Source organism: Rhincodon typus, chromosome 16, assembly GCF_021869965.1.
Source record: "Rhincodon typus isolate 14 chromosome 16, sRhiTyp1.1, whole genome shotgun sequence".
Taxonomy (NCBI): domain Eukaryota; kingdom Metazoa; phylum Chordata; class Chondrichthyes; order Orectolobiformes; family Rhincodontidae; genus Rhincodon; species Rhincodon typus.
This window is the reverse complement of record NC_063347.1, coordinates 2,378,598-2,399,898: the sequence shown is the minus strand read 5'-3', so window position 1 is coordinate 2,399,898 and position 21,301 is coordinate 2,378,598.

Genomic DNA, 21,301 nt, shown 5'->3' with positions numbered 1-21,301 from the left:
AGTAACTGAACTCCAGGATGAACATTTCCCATCAACCACCACCCTCTGTCTTCTTACAGCTAGCCAGTTTCTGATCCAAACCGCTAAATCACCCTCAATCCCATGCCTCCGTATTTTCTGCAATAGCCTCCTGTGGGGAACCTTATCAAACGCTTTACTGAAATCCAAATACACCACATCAACCACTTTACCCTCATCCACCTGTTTGGTCACCTTCTCAAAGAACTCAATAAGGTTTGTGAGGCACGACCTACCCTTCACAAAACCGTGTTGACTATCCCTAATCAAATTATTCTTTTCTAGATGATTATAAATCCTATCTCTTATAATCCTTTCCAACACTTTACCCACAACCGAAGTAAGGCTCACTGGTCTATAATTACCAGGGTTGTCTCTACTCCCCTTCTTGAACAAGGGGACAACATTTGCTAGTCTCCAGTCTTCTGGCACTATTCCTGAAGACAATGACGACATAAAGATCAAAGCCAAAGGCTCTGCAATCTCCTCTCTAGCTTCCCAGAGAATCCTAGGATAAATCCCATCCGGCCCAGGGGACTTATCTATTTTCACACCTTCCAGAATTGCTAACACCTCCTCCTTATGAACCTCAATCCCGTCTAGTCTAACAGACTGTATCTCAGTATTCTCCTCAACAACATTGTCTTTTTCCTGTGTGAATACTGACGAAAAATATTCATTTCGCACCTCTCCTATCTCTTCGGACTCCACGCACAACTTCCCACTACTGTCCTTGACCGGCCCCAATCTTACTCTAGTCATTCTTTCATTCCTGACATACCTGTAGAAAGCTTTAGGGTTTTCCTTGATCCTACCTGCTAAAGACTTCTCATGTCCCCTCCTGGCTCTTCTTAGCTCTCTCTTTAGGTCCTTCCTGGCTAACTTGTAACTCTCAAGCGCCCTAACTGAGCCTTCACGCCTCATCTCTACACAAGCCTCCTTCTTCCTCTTGACAAGAGATTCAACTTCTTTAGTAAACCACGGTTCCCTTGCTCGACCACTTCCTCCCTGCCTGACAGGTACATACTTCTCAAGGACATGCAGTAGCTGTTCCTTGAACAAGCTCCACATTTCAATTGTGCCCAGCCCCTGCAGTTTCCTTCTCCATCCTATGCATCCTAAATCTTGCTTCATCGCCTCATAACATCCAAACATTCCTTTGATCAGAATGTAAGTTCTTTCAAGATAAAATACATTTCTAGGATTGCCTCCATTGTATGGGGCCACATTTTTTGGGCTATAGACTGGAAATGGAATTTGAACTGCTGCATAGCTAAACTACCAGGAGAGTTTTAGCAACTCAAAGATTTAGTGCTATTATGGGATGTACTCTTTACCTGTTGTATTTTGGAGCAGTGAGGTGGATACTTTATGAGCCCAAGGTGAACAGAGGAAGCACTTCAGTGATACCCCAAGGCCTCATTGGTGAAGTGCAGTATTCCCACAGACACCTGGGAATCAGTGGCCCATGACCATCCAAAGTGGAGGAGGAGCATTTAGGAAGGCATCGAGCACCCCAAGACTTGCAGTTGGGAAAAAGTGGAAGCCAAGCGAAAAAAGTGAAAGGACTGTGCTGCCACACCAATGTCCCACCCACCCTTTGCCATGACCACTTTCTGCCCCAAGTGTAGCAGAGTCTGTGGAAGCCATATCAGTTTGCACAGCCACCTACGCACTCACCCTGAAAGGGGAAGAGTCGTTCTCATCTGCGAGGGAGCCCCAGTGATGGGTATGTGTGCCTTCATTGCTCAGACCTTTGTGTATGGGGGTTAGGGCATCATGTTGAGGTTGGACAGGCCTTTTCTGGAATACTGTGTGCAATGCTGGTTGCCTGTTAAAGGAAGGATATTATTAAGCTGGAGAGAGTTCAGAAAGGATTTACCAGGATACTGCAGGAATGGAGGGTTTCAGTTATAAAAATTGGCTGGGACATTTTTTTCACTGGAGCGTAGGAGGTTGAGGGGTGACCTTATAGAGTTGCCCATCCCTAGTTGCCCTTGAGAAGGTGAGAACCTTCTTGAACCGCTGCAGTCCATGTGCTGTAGGTAGACCCACAATGCCCTTAGGGAGGGAATTCCAGGATTTTGACCCAGCGACAGTGAAGGAACAGCATTATATTTCCAAGTCAGGATGGTGAGAGGCTTGGAAGGGAACTTGCAGGGGATGGTGTTCCCATGTATCTGCTGCCCTTATCCTTCTAGATGGAAGTGGTCGTAGGTTTGGAAGGTGCTGTCTGAGGATCTTTGGTGAATTTCTGCAGTCCATCTTGTAGATGGTACACACTGCTGCTACTGAGCGTCGGTGGTGGAGGGAGTGGGTGTTTGTGGATGTGGTACCAATCAAGCGGCTGCTTTGTCCTGGATGGTGTCAAGCTTCTTGAGTGTTGTTGGAGCTGCCCCCATCCAGGCAAGTGGGGAGTATCCCATCACACTCCTGATTTGTCCCTTGTAGATGGTGGACAGGCTTTGGGGAGTCAGGAGGGGAGTTACTTGCTGCAGTATTCCCAGTTTCTGACCTGGTCTTGTAGCCACTGTGTTCATGTGGTGAGTCCAGTTGAGTTTCTGCTCAATGATAACCCCAATGATAGTGGGCTGATTCAGTGATGGTAACACCATTGAATGTCAAGGGGTGGTGGTTAGATTGTCTCTTATTGATGATGGTCATAGCCTGGCATTTGTGTGGCATGAATGTTACTTGCAACTTGTCAGCCCAAGCCTGGATATTGTCCAGATCTTGTTACATTTGAACATGGACTGCTTCGGTATCTGAGGAGTCGTGAATGGTGCTGAACATTGTGCAATCATCGGCGAACATCCCCACTTCTGACCTTATGATGGAGGGAAGGTCATTGATGAAGCAGCTGAAGATAGTTGGGCCAAGGACACTACCCTGAGGAACACCTGCAGAGATGTCCTGGAACTGAGACGTCTGACCTCCCACAACCACAACCATCTTCCTATGTATCAGGTATGACTCCAACCACTGAAGCGTTTGCCCCCTGATACCCATTGATTCCAGTTTTGCCAGAGCTCCTTGATGCCACACTCGGTCAAATGCAGAGATAACAAGATGTAGAGCTGGATGAACACAGCAGGCCAAGCAGCATCAGAGGAGCAGGAAAGCTGACGTTTCGGGCCTAGACCCTTCTTCAGAAATGGGGGAGCGGAAGAGGGTTCTGAAATAAATAGGGAGAGTAGGGGAGGCGGATAGGAGATGGATAAAGGAAAAGATAGGTGGAGAGGAAACAGACAGGTCAAAGAGGCGGGGATGGAGCCAGTAAAGGTGAGTATAGGTGGGGAGTTAGGGAGGGGATAGGTCAGTCCAGGGAGGACGGACAGGTCAAGGGGGCGGGATGAGGTTAGTAGGTAGGAGATGGGGGTGCGGCTTGAGGTGGGAGGAAGAACAGGTTAGGGAGGCGGGGACGAGCTGGGCTGGTTTTGGGATGCGGTGGGGGAGGGGAGATTTTGAAGCTTGTGAAATCCACATTGATACCATTGGGCTGCAGGGTTCCCAAGCGGAATATGAGGTGCTGTTCCAGCAACCTTCGGGTGGCATCATTGTGGCACTGCAGGAGGCCCAGGATGGACATGTTGTCTGAGGAATGGGAGGGGGAGTTGAAATGGTTCGCGACTGGGAGGTGCAGTTGTTTAGTGCGAACCGAGCGTAGGTGTTCCGCAAAGTGGTCCCCAAGCCTCCGCTTGGTTTCCCCGATGTAGAGGAGGCCACAACAGGAACAGTGGATGCAGTATACCACATTGGCAGATGTGCAGGTGATCATCTGCTTGATGTGGAAAGGCTTCTTGGGGCCTGGGATGAGGATGAGGGGGGAGGTGTAGGGGCAGGTGTAGCACTTTCTGCAGTTGCAGGGAAAAGTGCCAGGTGTGGTGGGGCTGGAGGGGAGTGTGGAGTGGACAAGGGAGTCACGGAGAGAGTAGTCCCTCCGGAAAGCAGATGTGGGTGGGGAGGGAAAAATGTTGGTATCCATGTGGACTTCACAAGTTTCAAAATCTCCCCACCCACTACCGCATCCCAAAACCAGCAAAGCTTGTCCTTTAGGACCTGACCAGCTCGATCAGTAATACTGCTGCCGAGCCACTCTTGGTGGTGGATATTGAAATCCCCCACCCAGAGTACATTTTGTGCCCTTAGCATTCTCAGTGCTTCCTCTAAGTGTTGTTCAACATGGAGGAGTACTGATTCATCAGCTGAGGGAGGACGGTAGGTGGTAATCAGCAGGAAGTTTCCTTGCCCATGTTTAACCTGAAGCCAGGAGACTTCATGGGATCTGGAGTCAATATTGAGGACTCCCAGAGCAACACCCTCCCGACTGTATCCCACTGTGCCCCCCCCCCACCCACCCTCTGCTGGGTCAGTCCTGCCGGTGGGACAGGACATATCCGGTATGGTGATGGTGGTGTCTGGGACATTGTAAGGTATGATTCTGTGAGTATGACTGTATCAGGCTGTTGCTTGACTCGTCTGTGAGACAGCTCTCCCAATTTTGGCACTAACCCCCAGATGTTAGTGAGGGGGACTTTGCAGGGTCGACAGGGCTGCTCCTACTGTTAGCTTTTCTGGTGCCTAGGTCGATGCCAGGTGATCCCGCCCAGTTTCATTTCTTTGAGATTTTGTAGTGATTGGTACAACTGAGTGGCTTTCTCAGCCCTTTGAGAGAGCAATTGAGAGTCAACCACATTGCTGTGGGTCTGGAGTAGGTCAGACCAGGTAAGGATGGCAGTTTCCTTCCCTAAAGGACGTTAGTGAACCAGCTAGGTTTTTCCAACAATCAGCAATGATTTCATGGTAATTAGTAGGTTCTTAATTCCAGAATTTTAAAAAAATTATTGAATTTAAATTCCACAATCTGCCATGTGTCCCCAGAACATTAGCTGGGTTTCTGGATTAATAGTCTAGTGATAATACCACTGGGACATCACCTTTATAAAATCATGAGGGGCATAGACAAGGTGAATAGCAAAGATCTTTTCCTCAGGGTGGGTGAGCTCAAAACTTGGGGACATATTTTTAAGGTGAGAGGAGAAAGATTTAAAAGAACATGAGGGACAACTTTTTTGCACAGAGAGCGGTTAGTGTGTGGAATGAACTGCTGGAGGAAGTGGTGGATGTGGGTACAGTTACAATGTTTAAAGAAGGTCCCTCATGCTAGGCTCATCCAGCAGATTAAGGTTCATGGGATCCGCGGTGTCCTGGCTGCATGGATTCAGAATTAGCTTGCCCATAGAAGGCAGAGGGTATTGGTGGAAGGGTGTTTTTCAGGCTGGAGATCTAGTGGGTGTTCCGCAGGGATCCATAGTGGGACCTCTGCTGCTTGTGATGTATATAAATGACTTCGGTGAAAACGTAGACAGGTGGGTTAGTAAGTTTGCAGATGATACAAAGATCGGTGGAGTTGTGGACAGTGTCGAAGATTGTCAAAGGATACAGTGAGATATAGATCAGTTGCAGATATGGGCAGAGAAATGACAGATAGAGTTTAATCCGAGTAAGTGTGAGGTGCTGCACTTTGGGAGATCAATTTTAAGGAAATGTATACAGTTAATGGCAGGACCCTGAACAGCATAGATATACAGAAGGATCTTGGGGTTCAAGTCCGTAGATCCCTAAAAGTAGCTGTGTAAATAGTAAAAGAGGTGCATGGCATGTCTGCTTTTATAGGTCAGGGAGTTGAGTCGAAGAGTCAGAATGTCATGTTGCAGCTTTATAAGTCTTTGGTTAGGCCACTTATAGAGTATTGTGTTCAGTTCTGGTTGCCACATTACAGGAAGAATGTGGAATCTTTGGAGACGCTGCAGAAGAGGTTTAACAGGATGCTGCCTGGATTAGAGAGTATGGGCTATAAAGAGAGGCTAGAAAAACTCGGAGAGTGGTGCGAGTCTGGAACGCACTGCCAGGGGTGGTGGTGGAAGCAGATACAATAGGGGCATTTATGGGACTTTTAGATAAACACATGAATATGCAAGGAATGGAGGGATATGGACCAATGGCAGCAGAAGGGATTAGTTTCATTTGGCGTCATGTTTGGCACAACATCGTGGTCTGAAGGGCCAGTTCCTGTGCTGCCTGTTCTATGTTCTAAGAAGGGTCTGTCTCCATGCTGTCTTACTCTATGACTCTATGGTTGAATGGCCTCCTCTTGCTCCTATCTCTTCTGTTCTAATGAACCAACACAATACATGCAACCCGTGCTGACATGAACTGTTTTCAGTTTACTCGGTGCCTCAGAACTGATAGTGTCTGACAACAGACAGCAGATCACTGGTAAACCACTTCAAGATGTGTGCACTTAGTGAGGAACAGCTCATATTACAACGTTCCCTCACTATCCACATTCAAACAATATGGCAGAATGTATGGTACACACAATCTAATCAATGATTATTAAATATTGAATGACAAAGCAAGATTTTTACATCGCATTGCTGCATTTTTCTGCAACACCAGTGGAGAAAGGTATTAGCCTTCACAGCACACGAGACATGTGTGAATGACCTTGCCCCATAACCATTTATTGAACTATTCTGAGACAGAGGAGAATGAAAGATATAAACTGTGAGCGAGCCAGTAGAAAATGACCAAATCTGCCCAATGGGCAGAGGGTGCGAGTTAGTGATGCACAAACATGTAGATGTCACCACAGGTTTCAAAATAATGTAACCACTCATACCATGGAGCATCAATTAAAGACAGTGAGGAAGAAAACTCTGAAGAAGATGATTGTGTGGTAACATTAGCTGTACAGCAACCAGCAGTAAACCAACAAAAGCGTCAAACAATGGCATTGAGTATAGGAGTTGGGACATCATGTTGCAGCTGTACAGGACATCGATTAGGCCACTTTTGGAATACTGCATTCAATTCTGGTCTCCCAACTGTAGGAAGGATGTTGTGAAACTTGAAAGGGTTCAGAAAAGATTTACAAGGATGTTGCCACGGTTGAAGGATTTGAGCTATAGGGAGAGGCTGAATAGGCTGAGGCTATTTTCCCTGGAGCATCGGAGGCTGAGGGGTGACCTGATAGAAGTTTATAAAATCATGAGGAGCATGAATAGGATAAATAGGCAAGGTTTTCTCCCCAGGGTAAGGGGAGTCTGAAACTAGAGGGCATAGTTTTAAGGTGACAGAGGAAATATATAAAAGGGACCTAACGAATGACTTTTTCCACACAGAGGGTGGTGTGTGTATGGAATGAGCTGCCCAAGGAAGTGGTGGAGACTGGTACAATTACAACATTTAAAAGGCATCTGGATGGGTATATGAATAGGAAGGGATTAAAGGGATATGGGCCAACTGCTGGCAAATGGGACTAGATTAATTTAGGATATCTGGTCGGCATGGATGAGTCAGAACGAAGGGTCTGTTTCCGTGCTGTACATCCCTATGACTCTTTGACTGTAAATGAAAGAGACAATGATGTGTACCTCTCCAGGTGGGTTGACAATCATTGGGTAAGGCCAGGTTGTTGGACCTCCAAAGTGTTACAGTGAAGTTTGAAATATTTTACTTGTCTGTATAATTATTAAATTGACAACACGTGCCTATGTACAGCTATGTATATCTGTTTGGGATAAGTTTTCATTTTTGGAGAAAGGTGGATGTTGTGTTATCTCGTGGTCAGTATGTCAGTATACATTCAAAGAACATAGTTTGTCCGTATACCTTTAAGACACATGCTCAGGATACTGGCACTGTATCATAGTATGTGACCTGAGTGTATAAAGATCTCAGAACTTCTTACCCCTGAGTGACTGGAAACATGAAAGTCTACTGGAAACCTGCTCCACTGTTGTAAAGGACTAGCTTAATACTGGCCCAGAAACTCTATCCCAGAGGAGTGTAATGTTTGTAATATCATAATTAGTTCCAATAAATACTTGGCAGCATCTGTGGAGAGGAAGCAGAGTTAATGTTTCGTGTCCAGTGACACTTCTTCAGAGCTCTTCCAGCAATTTGCTTTTGCTTCTGATTTCCAGCATCTGTAGTTTGCTTTTCTGTGTACTAAATGTCTGTAGGATTTATCATTGCCACGATATGCTAGCCATGTTGTTTTCTCTCTGTTAGCATTGGGTAAAACCATCCTTTTGGAGGCAAACTCACACCAGGCTTAATTACCAATGTTAAGTCTGAGATGGATAGATTTCTCCAGGAAAGAATAGTACATAGAACCAAGTCTGTTTGATAGAGTGATGATACACATTAACTGTTACCTCACTAAATGCAACACTTACGGAATGGCCTCTTCCTGCTGCCTCTGCTGGGAAGGAGTTACTGAGAGATTGGGGGATATGGGGCAGGAGGGGAAGCCAAACCATCTGGATGAGACGGTGGGAGGAAGCTTTTAGACAGAAACATAGAAAATAGGCCAAGCAGCCTTTTGGGCCTGTTCCACCATTCAATATGATAATAGCTGATCATCCAGCTCACTCCCCTGTTCCTGCTTTCATCCCCAAAACCCTTTGATCCCTTTAGCCCCAAGAACTATATCTAACTCCTTAAAAAACGTTCAACGTTTTGGCCTCAACCACTTTCTGTGGCAGAGAATTTCAATAGGTTTGCCACTCTCTGCATGAAGAAGAACTAATGAAGCTGCCAGAGATGACGAGACAACGAAAGGGCACTATCGCAAATGCTTCATGACTTAAAATTCAGAGAAGTATGGAAATATTCATCAAAACCTGCCTTTAGCCAAGAAGGAGGCAATCCCAGTACAGACTGAGCAGTCTAACCTAGAGACCGGGCAAGGCAGGGTCAAATCAGAGACAAGAGAAATAACAGGAAACTGCAACAGCAAAGTTTAATGATTGTGGCGAGGTCAGCCAGTTGGACTTTATAGAATAGGAGTTCCCTGATTGGGGTTGTTAACCTGGTCCAATCAGGAAGCCCTGGCTGACAGATAAGAACAGGAGTGTCAGACATCCTATTCACTCTGAGAGCTGGCTCCAAGGGAGCTGGATCAGTGTCAAGGACTCTCCACATGTAAATAAAGGGGGACTTGGTGACAGAATACTGGCCTCTCTGGAGTTATTTCAAAAAGTATGATCGATCACATGACAGAAATATTATAGGAAGTAAGCATTACTCAGCAGTGAAAATGCTAATCTCATTAAATGGACGAAATGTTTTAATACCCAAGCTGTTCAAACATGTTACGGCACTCATCTGGAGCAAATGGGACCACAATCCTTATAGATAAGGTGAATGGCAGGTATCTCTTCCCTAGGGTGGGGAGTTTGACGACTAGAGGACACATTTTTAAGGCGAGAGCAAAAAGATGTAAAAAAGACACGAGGGACAAATTTTTTTACACGTGTGGAATGAACTTCTAGAGGTAGTGGTGGACGTGGGTACAAACAATGTTTAAACGACATTTGGATAAGTTCATGAACAGGAAAGGTTTGGATGGATATGGGCGAAGCGCAGGCAGGTGGGATAAGGTTAGTTTGGGAATTATAATCAGCATAGACTGGTTGGATCAAAGGGTCAGTTTCTGTGCTGTATGACTCTATGACTCCAAGCCTCCTGGTTCAGATGTAGGGACATTAGCAAAGTCCCACAAGACTCCCCTCTGAAAGAGACTAATGCATTGCATCAACTATGGTACTTTGGCCTTGCAACTGCTATAACAGACATAACACTAACAAGCACCCTGCAAAAGATGCAAGGGTGAAGTGTGCGAGTTGTACACAGCAAGATCCCACAAACAACATTGCATTCATGACCAGACCTTTCATGCAGTTTGAGTGTTAGGTATTGGCTGGAGGATACTGGGGAGTACTCTCAGTAAGACATTGTATTAGAACTCAACTGGAGTCTCGTGTGCAGCGGCTCAAGAAGGCAGCTCATCACCACCTTCTCAAGGGGCAACTAGGGACGGGCAATAAATGCTGGTCCAGACAGAGACATCCACATCATATGAAAGCAAAGGAAAAAGTAGTTATGGCTGTCACATGATAGGAAAGATGTGAAATCATTGTAGAGAATGCAGAAGCAATTGACAAGAATCATACCAGGAATCAGAAACTTTAGTTGTGCCAAGAGTTTGAAGAAGTTGGGAGTGTTCTCCTTGGTGAGAAGGCGGCCGAGAGGAGATTTGATAGAGGCTGTCTAGTGGGTTAGGCAGGGTAGGTAGGGAGAGACTGTTCCCAGTTGTAAAAGGAACATTAATTAGAGGTGTAGATTTAAAGTGATGTGCAAAAGCAACAAGGGAGATCTGCAATAAAGCTTTCTCACGCAGTGAGGTGTTAGGGTGTGGGCCATCTTTTACTAATGTTTGAACCAAGGTTGTAATGTGGTCAGGAGCTGAGTGACCCTGGCATGTTTGTGGAGCGTCCTCCCCCGGTGAGTTGTTAAATTGTCCACCACCATTCACGACTGGACGTGGCAGGACTGCAGAGCTCAGAGATGATCCACTGGTTGTGGGATCGCTTAGCTCTGTCTATCACTTGTTGCTTTTGCTGTTTGGCGTGCAAGTAGTCCTGTTTGGTGGCTTCACCAGGTTGAAACCTCATCTTCAGGTATGCCTGGTGCAGCTCCTGGCATGTCCTCCTGCACTCTCCATTGAACCAGGGTTGATCCCCTGGCTTGATGGTAATGGTTGAGTGGGGGATATGCCGGGCCATGAGGTTACAGATTGTGCTGGGGTACAATTTTGCTGCTGTTGATGGCCCACAGCACCTCATGGATGCCCAGAATGAGTTGCTAGATCCGTGCGAATTCTGTCCCATTGAGCACGGTGATAGTGCCACACAACACGATGAAAGTTGTTCTCAATGTGAAGGCAGGACTTCGTCTCCACAAGGACTGTGCGATGGTCACTCTTACCGATACTGTCATGGACAGATGTATCTGCAGCTGGCAGATTAGTGAGGATGAGGTCAAGTATGTTTTTCCCTCTTGTTGGTTCCCTCACCCCTGCCGCAGACCCAGTCTAGCAGCTATGTCCTTTAGGACCTGACCAGCTCGATCAGTAGTACTGCTGCTGAGCCACTGTTCGTGGTGGACATTGAAATCCCCCACCCAGTACATTTTGGGCCTTTGCCATCCTCAGTGCTTCCTCTAAGTGTTGCTCAACATTGAGGAGTACTGATTGATCAGCTGAGGGAGGACGGTATGTGGTAATCAGCAGGAGGTCTCCTTGCCCATGTTTAACCTGAAGCCAGGAGACTTCACAGGATCCGGAGTCAATGCTCCCAGAGCAACTCCCTCCCAGCTGTATCCCACTGTGCCACCCCTTTTGTTGGGTCTGTCCTGCCAGTGGGACAGGACATACCCAGGGATGGTGATGGTGGTGTCTGTAAGGTATGATTCTGAGAGCATGATTATGTCAGGCTATGACGAGTCTGTGAGACATCTCTCCCAATTTTGGCACTAGCCCCAGATGTTAGCTGGTCACTTTTCAGGTGCGTAGGTTGATGCTGGGTGTTCCGTCTGGGATCCTTTCCTTGTTGAGACTTCGTAACGATTTATACAACAAAGTGGCTTGCTGGGCAATTATAGGGGACATTGCAGTGTCAGCCACACAGCTGTGGGTCTGGAGTCACATGTAAGCCATACCAGTGAGGATGGCAGATTTTCTCTCCTAAAGGACATTACTGGGAATATAGTCCAGGAAATATGTGCTCAAGCTTCTTGAATGAGTCTTCAAATCGCAACCTCCTGACTCCAAAGCAAGTCGGTTAGAAATGAATCATCTTAATTGAGCTGGTCACTGCCACATTGGACACAAGGTTGGGATAGTCTGCTTTCATTGGACAGTGGTTGACCTGGGTGTTTTGGGATGGACCCATCTTTGTGTTGTTGAAGGCCAATGCCTTTCGCTGTTTGACATTTTCCTTCCCTGAGACCATTTGGTTTTCTTCTGGGGTGTGAATTTGCTCAGTCATGATTCTGCTGAATTAGCTATGTTGCTGTTAATCCATCAGCTATTTGCCCTTTGTCGAAATGTGAGCTTGGATTTGAGTTACTTGTATTCTTGTTGGCTGGTTAGAACTTTAATCATGACTGGGATGCACAGAGTCCCAAACTGAGGGCAGAGAAAAAAAAATGTAGAGATAAAAGCATCAAAGTTTAGACAACAACGTTTACAGCAGCTCAGTTCGGTCTCTCTCCTACACACACATACACTCTCTCCCATAAATATCTTCCAGGGGAGTGAGGGCACTGAGGTTATTCAAGATTTGGATGGGGTTCAAAAAAAAAGCATAGTGCCCCAAAGGAAACTTTGAATCTCATGTGAGTTCTGGGTCAGCTCAGCTTTTTTAAAATAAATTATTCTTTCATTGGTGTGGGTGTTGTTGGCAAGGTTAACATTTATTGCCTGTCCCTAAGTGCCTGGTGAATGAAATGGCTTCCTTTGCCTTTTCAGAGTCAACCACATTGCTGTAGGTCTGGAGTCATGTGTAGGCCAGACCAGGGAAGGGGATGGTAGATATCCCTCCCTAAAGGACATTAGTGAAACCAGATGATTTTTACAACAATTGACAATTGTCATGGTCCCTATCTCTGAGACTAATTTTCAGTTCTTATCATTTTATTAATTGAATTCAAAATGTCACCAGTCTCATTACCAGTATTTGAACCTATGCCCCTCTGGCTTAAGCCTAGGCTGCTAGATTACTGGTCCAGTGACACTGCCACCATGCCACAGTCTCCCCTCTTTGTAAACAGAGCCTGAGCTCTCAGATTGGAGGCTCTTTCCCAATACTTGGGCAGAACTTCCGATGCTTCTAAATGTCCAATTCTGACTGTTGTCCAATGAATAAATGACAATATATCTATGAGGTGGGGGTGAGCTGCCTTCTTGAACCGCTGCAGTCCATGTGCTGTGGGTTGACCCACAATGCCCTTACAGAGGGGAATTCCAGGATTCTGACCCAGCGACAGTGAAGGAACGGTGATATATTTCCAAGTCAGCATGGTGAATGGCTTTCAGGGGAACTTGCAGGGGGTGGTGTTCCCATGTATCTGCTGCCCTTGTCCTTCTAGATGGAAGTGGTTCTGGGTTTGGAAGGTGCTGCCTGAGGATCTTTGGTGAATTTCTGCAGTGAATCTTGTAGACGGTACACACTGCTGCGACTGAGCATCAACAATGGAAGGCATGGATGTTTGAATACATGGATCTCAGCATGCTCGTGATGTCACGATGACCCTGTGACCTTATTTCATGACCTGGGTCAAAGGTCATGTTTGAGCTGTCCATGTAAGAGTTGGAGTGTAAAGTCCTGAGTGCAGAGTGAACCTGTGACTTAAAACACAGAGGAATACAAGAACAGAAACACCACAGGAACAAAACACTCTCCCTGTCTACTCGGTGACAGTCCTCGAGGCATCCAGCACAGGAACAGACCCTTCAGCACCACCTGCCCATGCCAAATACATCAATGTGAACAGCTGAGGCTAAGGCTCGGGTAAATTAGAGGGCACATTGAACAGCAGACTCTTGTCAGTGATCTGCAGGACACCATGAATATAAAATGTATAAAAAAGTGACAGACAGTGGACAGGGACAAATTGAATGGGCCTCTGGTTTCTGGAAGTTGGCAGATTGACAGGTGATCTCATTGAAATGTCAAATTATTGAAGGGCTGGGGGTGGGCCAGGGTGTCGTAGGGTGGGGCTTCACTCACAGAATGATCACCCAGCTGCTGTGGCCATTTTTGAGATAATCAACAGGGAGAGAAATCTTAAGATAGAGATATCCCCCCCACCCCACCCCATCTCTCTGTCGGTCTCTCTCACCCTCATTTTTCCCCTTTCTCTCCCTCACTCTCTCCTTCAATCTCTCTTCCTTTCTCTCACTCTCCCCATCTCTTTCTCTCTCTCTCCATCTCTCTTTGTTTCTCTCTCTCTCACCCATTCCCCACTTTAAATCTTCCATGCACACTCTCTCGCTGTCTCCCTCCATTTTTTACTCGTTACCTCCACTCTCTCCCTTCCTCTCTCTATCTATGTATCTCTCTCCCTCTCTCTCTGACACCAATGTCTAACCCTCTCTGTCTCAAAATGGCACAGGATCATGGTGATAGCAGGAAAGCTTTTTGCAGTAAAATATACATGAACCATATATACACTGTCTCACACTGGTATATACACTGTCTCACACACTGGAGTTATCATCATAGAATCCCTACAGTGTGGAAACAGGCCCTTCAGCCCAACAAGTCCACACTAACCCTTGGAGCATCCCACCCAGAACCATCCCCCTAATCTACACACCCCTGAACACTATGGGCAATTTAGCATGGCCAATCCACCCTAGCCTGCACATCTTTGGACTGTGGGAGGAAACCGGAGCACCTGGAGGAAACCCACGCAAACACGGGGAGAATGTGCAAACTCCACGCAGACAGTTGCCCGAGGGTGGGATTGAACCCGGGTCCCTGACACTGTAAGGCAGCAGTGCTAACCACTGAGCCACCATGCTGCCAAGCTGTCAGTAACAGTCAGACAATGCTCAGGATAGCTGTAACAGCCAGTAATGCACAGCAGCAGGAACTACAATGTGAAGTGAGGACACAGAGATGAACCTCAGGAGTTGGTGATGGGTTGTTGCAATGTTACAAGCTGTGGCTCCTAGGCTTTCTGCTGCTCACTGTTATCAAACACCCAGTGTGAGAACATACTGGTTAGGAGCAAGAGTAGACTGTTCAGCCCCTCGAGTCTGTTCCATCACTCGATAAGTTCATGGCTGATCTGATTACTCCACATTCTTGTCTTTACTGGAAAGGTAATCGATAATCCATCTAACTCTGCCTTGAAAATATTTCAACGGTGCTTCCACTGCCTTTTGAGGAAGTGAATTCCAAGGACCTATGAGCCTCTGAGGGGAGAAACTTCTAAATTCTGTCTTAAATGAGGTGACCCCTCATTTTTAAATTATGACCCACCAGTTCTAAATTCTCCCTTAAGAGGAAACGTGAGGGATTCCACCAGCTACAGGCTGGCTCTAAGTACTTGCGTACAGTTTGAAACTGATGGATCAGAACCCTGAAATAATTATGGCCCATATGAATTTGTAATTTGAACACCTTTTTTAATTAAATAGAGCGCTGCTATTGTGCAAAGTTGCCTGTGAATGTAAATTTAATGACAGTCGGGGAGAGTCCTGTGCAATGCCGTGGAATGTCCCACCTATATGGAGTCAAACTTCAAACAGAGAGACTAAAAAGGAAGACATAATGAGAGGCTGACTACCCAAGCCCCTCCCAGCAGGTGGCCATCTCCTGCAGACATGTTTGTGCTGTACCCTTCCAACGATCTACAAGAAAAGGGGTTAAAAGCCAATATCAGTCCCTGGTGTGATTGCAGCCTGATATCCCAGTGTGTGGTCGAGTGCAATGTGAAGGTCACAGTTTGAGATCAGCTATTAAACACCCTTGCACTGCAGGTAAAGAAAACAAAGACTTACACTTCACTCTGAGTGCTCCACCAGCCACTGTCAAAAGGAACTCAGATAAAAGAATTTCAACACAGAATCCCTACAACGCGGTAATGGGCCTTCAGCCCAACAAGTCCACACTGACCCTCAGAGCATCACACCCAGATCTATCACCCTGTAACCCACCTAATCTACACATCCCTGAACAATTTAGCATGGCCAATCCAGCTAGCCTGCACACATTTGGATTGTGGGAGGGAACAGGAGCACCTGGATGAAACGCACACAGACACGGGGAAAATATGCAAACTCCACACAGACAGTCGCCCGAGGGTGGAATCAAACCCAGGTCCCTGGGGCTGTGAAGCAGCAGGGTTAACCACTGAGCCACTGTGCCAATCTACAAAGCCAGCAATGTTGAAATTGACAGTTCAGCTAACAAAAACAGTGATACAAGGTCCTATCAAACTACATTATTTACTCGTTATGAATGACACAGGGACTGATCCATACAAGTTTTTTCAACTAGCTAAGTAGCCAATTCAGAGAAGTCTGGTTAAATTGTGTCTTTTTTAGAACGTAATTTCATTTGGATCTGGAAGAAAGATACCCATAAGGGAAGGGTTCCTTATTGCAGCCATTCGAGGTGAATAAAGGAGGGGAACCAGTTCATCCTTCCTCCCCAGGGAGCATAACAATTTCAGGGTATCCCGTCAAGAACTGTAACAAGTGGGGGAACCTCGGTTGGGGTCTGGAAGTAATGCAGGACTATAAGATGCAGAAGTTAGCCATTCAGCCCATTGAGCTTGCTCTGCAACTAAATAAGATCATGGCTGATCTGATCATCCTCAACTCCACTTTCCTGCCTTTTCCCTGTAACCCTTGATTTACTTCTTGATTAAAAATCACCTCAGCTTTGGACATACTTAACAACACAGCCTCGATAGCCCTCTGTGGTAAAGAATCACACAGATTCACTTCTTTTGGAAAGAAGAAATTCCTCCTCATCTCTGCCCTAACTGGGTGACCCCCTTACTCCGAGATGATATCCTCTGGTCCCACCAGGAGAAACAACATTTCCACATCTACCCTGGCAAGTCTGCTAAGATCTACCATATAGCTACTGTGGCAAACATTTCATAAAGAGCACATTGGTGAGTGTAAACACTCTGTTTATTCTGATCCCCGACACACAGGAATGGGAACGGTATCTGCAGACTCAGTTTCCATGGAGTTAGCTCCTAATTCACAAGATGATTGTTCCCAGTTAACCACAGGCAGCTGAAACATTTCTGGTGCCAACAGATTTCCAGTTGGATTTCCCAGTGGTTTTGGTTGCTGCCAAAACATGTCAGCAAGGACCTGTTAATTCTTGCAGAGATCCTTTCAGTCCACTTGCAGGCTTCAACTGGTTACAACTTATTTATTTCTTCCAGCTATAGAACTCCACTGGCCTGTCACCTCCCCCTTTCCCTAGTCTTGGAAATCCCCATTATGTGACCAAGGCCTCCGTTTAATTGGGTGGCAAATTCTTTGTTCTCAACTCTTCAATTTCTTCCAGTAATTTTAAAAAAAAGTCATGATTTTCGCTGGTTCAAACCTGGCAAATGCTGTTTCGGTACATTTTGCAACATGTTCATTCTGGCCAAAGGCCCCCAGGCTACACAAGCTGTGCCAGGCACTCATTACCATTCCAACATTTAAATTGTTATCAGTTTTATAGTATAGGGGTTGCTGCAACCAATGGGCACACAGCAAGATCCTACATGTAGCCAGATAATCTGCTTTAGGTGCTGTTTGATTTACATTTGCTTGATAAAGCAGGCATGGTCTCAGCTGGATGATTTACCCAAAGGATGGCTATTGCAAAAGTGTGGCTCTCTGTCAGTGTCATGCCAGATTATAGCTTGGGTTTTTACTCTGAAATGGGTTTTGAACCCACAGCCTGTGGTGCAGAGTTGGGAGTGTTACCAACAGAGTCATAGTGAATGAGAACTAACATAAATGACAGGACGGCTTATCTTGTTGGGTGTATAGCTGCAGGTTCCCTGTGTAATTCTCTCACCTCTAGAACTTTAGTTCAGCCACATTTGGAATATTGTAGACAGGTCTGGGCGCTTCACCACCAGAAGGATGACAAGGCTTTGGAGAGGGTATGGAAATAGTTTACCAGGATGTTGTCTGGTTTGGAGAGTATTAGCTATGAGGAGAAATTGGACAAACTTGGTTTGTTTTCACTTGAACTCGAAGGATGAAGGGTGACCTGACTGAAGTTTACAAAATTATGACAGGCAATGGATAGTATGGAGAGTCAGAGTCTTTTTCCCAAGACAGGAATATCAATTATTTGGAGGCATAGGTTTAAAGTCAAAGAGGGTAAATTTAAAGGAGATGTGAGATACCGTTCTTTTACACAGAAGGTGGTAAGTGCCTGGAATGCGCTGCCAGGTGAGGTGGTAGATGCAGATACAATAGCAACATTTAAGAGGCATCTTGATAGATACAGGAATGGGAAGGGAATACAGGGATTCAGACCATGTAGAAGCAAAAGGTTTTTAGTATAGAAAGGTGCCATGTGTCAGTGCAGGCTTGGTGGGTCAAAGGGCCTGTTCCTGTGCTGTATTGTTCCTTGTTCTCACAGCCAGAGGGATGTAGACTGTAGTTGAGAGGCATGGATACCTCATCCAGGTACACACTCCAATGCAGCACTGAGGGCTACACAGTCATAGAGTCACACAGTATGGAAACAGCTCCTCCTTCAGCTCAACTTGTGCTGCCTTTCAGATAAGACATTAAATCATGGCCTTATCAGCTCTTTCAGGTGGATGGAAAAGATCCCATGGCATTATTTTCAAGGAGAGATAAGGCAGCTAGCCAACAGCTTTTCCCCAGAGTAGGGGAGTCTAAAACTAGAGGGCATAGGTTTAAGGTGAGTGGGGAGAGATACAAAAGAATCATACAGAAGGTGGTGAGTGTCTGGTACAGGTACACAGATGGGATAGGTATGGAGGGATATGGCCCAAACGCAGGCAAATGGGACTAGATTAAATTGTGAAAACTGGGCGGCATGGGCAAGTCGGGCTGAAGGGCCTGTTTTCATGCTGTAGACCTCTATAACTCAATGACTTTAATAGCTAAGGAACTCTGCCCAGTGTCCTGGCCAATAGCTACCCCTCAATAACCATCAGTAACTACACAGAAAGAGCCAGAGGTTACAACAGCCAGTGAATGAATGTGTGCTCAGGGCTTCAGGGGAGTCTGCACAACAAACTGTTGCAAATGGGTGTGGGTGCAGGAGGGTGTCTCCAACATGGCATCTGTGTGAACTGCTCAACCAACTATATTGGTCCTTAATTAATCAGATCAAAGAACTGCTAATGAGCTGCGCAGAGGTGAAACCAGGAAGTGTAGGTTGGAATACTGGAATGAATGTCAGATCAGGTGCAGATATCACAAAAAAGAGACGGAAAGAAAGATTGCATTCAGAGAAAGAGAAACAAAAAAAAAAGAATAAGAAGGCAAAATAGGTTGGTGCAGGCTTGGAGGGCCGAATGGCCTGTTCCTGTGCTGTATTGTTCTTTGTTCTTATTTTTAAGCCTTGACATATTTTTCTTAGAACAAAGATCAAAGAACAATACAGCACAGCAACAGGCCATTCGGCCCTCCAAGCCTGCACCGACACATTCTGCCCTTCCGTACTAAAACTGTCTTCACTTACAGGATCCATATCCCTCTATTCCCTTCCTATTCATGTATTCGTCCAGGAGCTTCTTGAATGCTGTTGTGTCTGCTTCCACCACCTCCTCTGGCAGCATGTTCCAGGCACTCACCACACTTTGTGTGAAAAACATGCCTTGCACATCTCTTTTAAACTTCACCCTTCACACTTTGACCCTGTGTCCCCTCGTAATTGACTCCTCCACCCTGGGAAAAAGCCTCATACTTTCCACTCTATCCATGCCATTCACATTCTTATAAATTCTATCAGGTTCTCCCCTCAACCTCCTGTGTTCCAGTGAAAACAAACCCAGTCTATCCAACCTTTCTTCATAGCTAAAATCCCCCATTACCAGGCAACATCCTGGTAAACCTTTTCTGTACCCTCTCCAAAGCATCCACATCCTTCTGGTAGTGTGGTGACCAGAACTGTACACAATACTCCAAGTGTGGCCTAACTAAAGTTCTATAAATCTGCAGCATAACTTGTCTATCCTTATACTCAATGCCCCTTCCAATGAAGGTAAGCATGCCATAGGCCCTTTTTAATACCTTACCTACCTGTGCTGCCACCTTCAGTGATCTGTCGACCTGCACACCTAGATCCCTCTGCATATCAATACTCCTGAGGGGTCTGCCAATTACTGTATAATTTTCACCTGTACCTAACTTTCCAAAATGCATCACCTCACATTTGTCTGGATTAAACTCCATCTGCCATTTTTCTGCCCATGCCTCCAACTGATCTATATCCTGCTGTATCCTCTGACAATCCTCCTCACTATCCGCAACTCCACCAATCTTTGTATAGTCTGCAGGACAATACAAAATACTGCAACAATTAAAAGCTGAGGGAATGAAAATTCACACTTTTATAACCTAAATTTCAGTATCAGATGGGTAGTTTGACAATATCTCAGATTTATAGTTATTGCATTATAATAAAGAATAATCAGATTGGAATAAACCAGATCTAACTTTCAATGGTGTGTTTAATCTGTATTTAACGGTCAGACTGTGGAACAGTAAATCAGGAAGGCAACTTATGGTTCTCGATGTTTTAAGTGTGTCTGCTAATAATTTAAAATCCTGCGATAACTATTTCATTAAAGAACTGCCAAGCCTCACACTTTAACAATGGACCCAGCATTTGGTCATTACCATATGGCTGTGTGTATCTCCCACAGGGATGGCATTTCAAACAGGAATTCTATTGGCTGCAAAGCACTTTGGGACATCCTGAGGAAGTGGAAGAAGATATATAAATGCAATTTTTTCCTACTTCCAACCTATTGTCTTTCCCCGCTGAAACTAACAGGCTTGACGCATACTTTACCCTAACCCCAACCACAATCCTTGGTACTTTCCTGTCCCCAAATGAACAACTGGCACAGGGAGTCTGTCCCACTTCAATCCTGCATCCTTTTCCAATTTGAGCATGAGGCAAACTCAGTTATTGCCTGAGAACGACTTTCAAACGACACACCTCCTCACCGCAGCCTGATGTGTGCCCACAAAATCTTCCCCCTCGTTAAAATCATCACCCTCCCTCACAATCCCGAGGAGAATTTTGTGGAGTGAACAATGGAATTTCATGAACCACATCCAAGGGTGGAGGGAATTTGCAGCACATGGATTAAATTTTGAACTAATTTCATAGCAAAATGTGCACAATCTTCCCTTATTTTCTTTGACCCCATTATGTGCCTTTGAACAAGTACTAAATATTCCAATGACGTTATCGTAAAAGGCAAAATTGGCACGTGGACAGGAAATGAATTCATCACTTTCGGTTAATATAATTCACTGGGATTTTGTTGAAAATGGTGATAATCTTCATAAAATTAACGCACTGATTTACAGCAGAACAATGAAATATCACTTCATCCAGTGGATGCCCTGAGTAAAAGAATTATAGGACAAAGACCTTTCCCTCCAAAACCTCTGTGCAGTTCAGAGGCTGGCACTCTCTGTGCAGTACTGATGGAGTGTCGCACTGTAGGAGGGTTAGTGCTGAGGGAGCGCTGCACTGTCGGAGGGTCAGTACTGAGGGAGTGCCGCACTGTCGGAGGGTCAGTACTGACGGAGTGTCGCACTGTCGGAGGGTCAGTGCTGAGGGAGTGCCGCACTGTCGGAGGGTCAGTGCTGAGGGAGTGCCGCACTGTCGGAGGG